Here is a 5,000-nt window from a genome sequence, read left to right as displayed (position 1 = left end):
TCTACCGGCCTAGACCCAACTGTGCGATATTTCAGAGCCGGCAACAGAGCATGGAAAGTCCGCCAGATTTACCCTTAAATGCTCATAAATGACTTCCAGGCACTCTTCGGAAGGTCTTTTATTTCAAAAGAAGGTCCTTCCTTGAGGGAGCACTTCTTCGGCCACTTTGCAAGTGCAACCGCTGCCAGCAAAAGTTCTGAAAATCGAGTTCCCGAAAATCTCCGGGTACCCCGCCAACCCCCAGCCACCCGAATCGCAAGTGTCAATTCGGCGGGTTGCCTGCCGGTAGTCCTTCCGAAAATGAGGCGCCAAATCGCCGCAACGGCCATTTTTCATTTCGGCATCGGGACTTCCGACGGCAACTGATTAACTAGCCCGGGGACTAGAGCGGCAGCAAATGCAACGTGCCCTCTTGGCGGGAGCAACTTGACCGCCCCCGTGGGGAAAGGTCAACTCGGGGCCCGGGAAAGTCGCCGAGTCCGACCCCATACACTTCCATGAGTTGGGGGTTTTGGCCTTCCCGGCCCAAGGCTCGCCTTATTTCGGCCTGCACTTTCGGAAAAGGGTGCATTCCTTTTGGTTAATGATTTCACCAGCCCGGGTCTTAGCCTCTGCCCCGACGGCTAAGTCTTTTGGTTAATGATTTCCTGCGGCTGGGACTACCCTTTCCCCCCGCCCTGCAGGCACCCGGGTCGGGAGGCCGTCGGGGGCACTTTCCGGGGCAAATCCGGACCCTTACGCAAGGGAGAGTGCGCCCCCCGCCTCGGCCGGGGGTCAGGCTGCCGCCTATTAAGCCCGACAGAAAACCCGAAAAATGGACGAAAATGGGAAAAAATCCCCATCCGAAAAAGGCTTAAAAGTCGGTTGGGCGGCAGCTAGGGTCGGTCTCTGCAGACCTGGAGGCTCGGGTGGACTCTTGGAATAAACGTCCAAGTCCCGACTTGCCACCTCCTACTACTGTGCAGATACCCCGCCAACCCCCAGCCACCCGAATGACAAGCGTCCGATCAGCGGGACGAATTTGACAACTCTGGCCGGACCTCTGGAACTCCATCCCGGGTAACCGGGGCAAATTTTTCCGCTTGATCGCCCTTCCACTGGTTAACCATTTGCCCTTTCGGACTTAGTCTCTGGACATTATTCGACGGATTTTCTGGTTAACCATTTGCCCTTTCGGACTTAGTCTCTGGGCATTATTTTCGACTTTTTGGTTAATGATTTCACACTTTTTACTTACTTTTGCGCTTTTTGGTTAATGATTACTCTGCTTACTGGTTAATTATTTGCCCTTTCGGACTTAGTCTCTGGACATTATTTTCGAGTTTTTGGTTAATGATTTCACACTTTTAACATATTTTTGCGCTTTTTGGTTAATGATTACTCTGCTTACTGGTTAACCATTTGCCCTTTCGGACTTAGTCTCTGCACATTATTTTCGACTTTTTGGTTAATGATTTCACACTTTTAACATATTTTTGCGCTTTTTGGTTAATGATTTCATACTTTTTACTTACTTTTGCGCCTTTTGGTTAATGATTACTCTGCTTACTGGTTAACCATTTGCCCTTTCGGACTTAGTCTCTGGACATTATTTTCGAGTTTTTGGTTAATGATTTCACACTTTTTACTTACTTTTGCGATTTTTGGTTAATGATTACTCTGCTTACTGGTTAACCATTTGCCCTTTCGGACTTAGTCTCTGGACATTGTTTTCGACATTTTGGTTAATGATTTCACACTTTTAACTTAATTTTGCGATTTTTGGTTAATGATTACTCTGCTTACTGGTTAACCATTTGCCCTTTCGGACTTAGTCTCTGGACATTGTTTTCGACATTTTGGTTAATGATTTCACACTTTTAACTTAATTTTGTGCTTTTTGGTTAATGATTTCATACTTTTTACTTACTTTTGCGATTTTTGGTTAATGATTACTCTGCTTACTGGTTAACCATTTGCCCTTTCGGACTTAGTCTCTGGACATTGTTTTCGACATTTTGGTTAATGATTTCACACTTTTAACTTAATTTTGTGCTTTTTGGTTAATGATTTCATACTTTTTACTTACTTTTGCGATTTTTGGTTAATGATTACTCTGCTTACTGGTTAACCATTTGCCCTTTCGGACTTAGTCTCTGGACATTATTTTTGGGTTTTTGGTTAATGATTTCACACTTTTTACTTACTTTTGCCCTTTTTGGTTACTGATTACTCTGCTTACTGGTTAACCATTTGCCCTTTCGGACTTAGTCTCTGGACATTATTTTCGAGTTTTTGGTTAATGATTTCACACTTTTAACATATTTTTGCGCTTTTTGGTTAATGATTACTCTGCTTACTGGTTAATTATTTGCCCTTTCGGACTTAGTCTCTGCACATTATTTTCGAGTTTTTGGTTAATGATTTCACACTTTTAACATATTTTTGCGCTTTTTGGTTACTGATTTCATACTTTTTACTTACTTTTGCGCCTTTTGGTTAATGATTACTCTGCTTACTGGTTAACCATTTGCCCTTTCGGACTTAGTCTCTGGACATTATTTTCGAGTTTTTGGTTAATGATTTCACACTTTTTACTTACTTTTGCGATTTTTGGTTAATGATTACTCTGCTTACTGGTTAACCATTTGCCCTTTCGGACTTAGTCTCTGGACATTATTTTCGGGTTTTTGGTTAATGATTTCACACTTTTTACTTACTTTTGCGATTTTTGGTTAATGATTACTCTGCTTACTGGTTAACCATTTGCCCTTTCGGACTTAGTCTCTGGAGATTATTTTCGAGTTTTTGGTTAATGATTTCACACTTTTTACTTACTTTTGCGATTTTTGGTTAATGATTACTCTGCTTACTGGTTAACCATTTGCCCTTTTGGACTTAGTCTCTGGACATTATTTTCGGGTTTTTGGTTAATGATTTCACACTTTTTACTTACTTTTGCGATTTTTGGTTAATGATGACTCTGCTTACTGGTTAACCATTTGCCCTTTCGCACTTAGTCTCTGGAGATTATTTTCGACTTTTTGGTTAATGATTTCACACTTTTAACTTAATTTTGTGCTTTTTGGTTAATGATTTCATACTTTTTACTTACTTTTGCCCTTTTTGGTTAATGATTACTCTGCTTACTGGTTAACCATTTGCCCTTTCGGACTTGGTCTCTGGACATTATTTTCGAGTTTTTGGTTAATGATTTCACACTTTTTACTTACTTTTGCGATTTTTGGTTAATGATTACTCTGCTTACTGGTTAATTATTTGCCCTTTCGGACTTAGTCTCTGCACATTATTTTCGAGTTTTTGGTTAATGATTTCACACTTTTAACATATTTTTGCGCTTTTTGGTTACTGATTTCATACTTTTTACTTACTTTTGCGCCTTTTGGTTAATGATTACTCTGCTTACTGGTTAACCATTTGCCCTTTCGGACTTAGTCTCTGCACATTATTTTCGACTTTTTGGTTAATGATTTCACACTTTTAACATATTTTTGCGCTTTTTGGTTAATGATTTCATACTTTTTACTTACTTTTGCGCCTTTTGGTTAATGATTACTCTGCTTACTGGTTAACCATTTGCCCTTTCGGACTTAGTCTCTGGACATTGTTTTCGACATTTTGGTTAATGATTTCACACTTTTAACTTAATTTTGTGCTTTTTGGTTAATGATTTCATACTTTTTACTTACTTTTGCCCTTTTTGGTTAATGATTACTCTGCTTACTGGTTAACCATTTGCCCTTTCGGACTTAGTCTCTGGAGATTATTTTCGAGTTTTTGGTTAATGATTTCACACTTTTTACTTACTTTTGCGATTTTTGGTTAATGATTTCACACTTTTTACTTACTTTTGCGATTTTTGGTTAATGATGACTCTGCTTACTGGTTAACCATTTGCCCTTTCGGACTTAGTCTCTGCACATTATTTTCGAGTTTTTGGTTAATGATTTCACACTTTTTACTTACTTTTGCGATTTTTGGTTAATGATTTCATACTTTTTACTTACTTTTGCGATTTTTGGTTAATGATGACTCTGCTTACTGGTTAATTATTTGTACTTTCGGACTTGGTCTCTGGACATTATTTTCGACTTTTTGGTTAATGATTTCACACTTTTAACATAATTTTGCGCTTTTTGGTTAATGATTACTCTGCTTGCTTGTTACTGATTTCCCCTTTCGGACTTGATCTCTGGCCGTTCTTTTCGACCTTTTTGGATCAGGTTTCCACACTCTGAAATTATTTTGGGCTCACTGATTAGGCGAGATCAAGGGGGCATGCCTGGGCACTTTGGGCTCAGTTTGGGAAGGCGGCGTCCGTGTGCTCCTCCGCCCTTCCCGCACTTGCGGCTAGGTTTGCCAAACTGCGCTGACCCGCAGCCCTGCCTTTTTGCCCACGGCACGGAACGACTCAAGTCTGGCTCCGTTCCAGGCCGTTGCCTCCGGCTGCCCGCCGTCCGGCCGGCCTGGGACGTACCCCGGCTGACGGCGCCGGAGCCCCTCTAGCAGCCACCGGTGCCGCGGGCCAATGGGTCCGGGCGTTCCGGAGCTATCGGTGGGGAAGTGCTCTCCCCTTTTCCTGACGCCGTTCGCCCGAGCAGAGGTGCAGCCTGACGGGACTGCTGTCGCCTTCCGCGGCGCACCGGCCCCTTTCACCTGCCGTCGACCGCGCGGAGCTCGGACCTTCCTCCCCGAAGTTATGGCCCCGGCGCCGGAGGGTTCCCGGGGCCGGGCATTCAGCGGGGTGAGTCTTCACCTTCCCGGTCAGCCTGCGGGGTCGGTGCGCCGGCACTCGACGCGGGAGGGTCCCCTCTTTCCGTAGAGCCCCGCCCGGTGCCGATCGGCCGGCGGATTGCGGAGCGAACCGCGCCTGACCGACGGGCCTCGGAAACCCGTTGCAGTCGACGGGGGGGAACCGGACAGCGGGACGAGGTGCCGATTCCACCCGCAGATTCGATCCCGAAATCCCGCGGGATTCGGCGGTCCGACCCGACAGATTC

This window comes from Heterodontus francisci, unplaced genomic scaffold (genome assembly GCF_036365525.1).
Source record: "Heterodontus francisci isolate sHetFra1 unplaced genomic scaffold, sHetFra1.hap1 HAP1_SCAFFOLD_1616, whole genome shotgun sequence".
Classification (NCBI taxonomy): Eukaryota; Metazoa; Chordata; class Chondrichthyes; order Heterodontiformes; family Heterodontidae; genus Heterodontus; species Heterodontus francisci.
The sequence above is the reverse complement of the archived record's forward strand: the minus strand, read 5'-3'. Positions refer to the sequence as shown.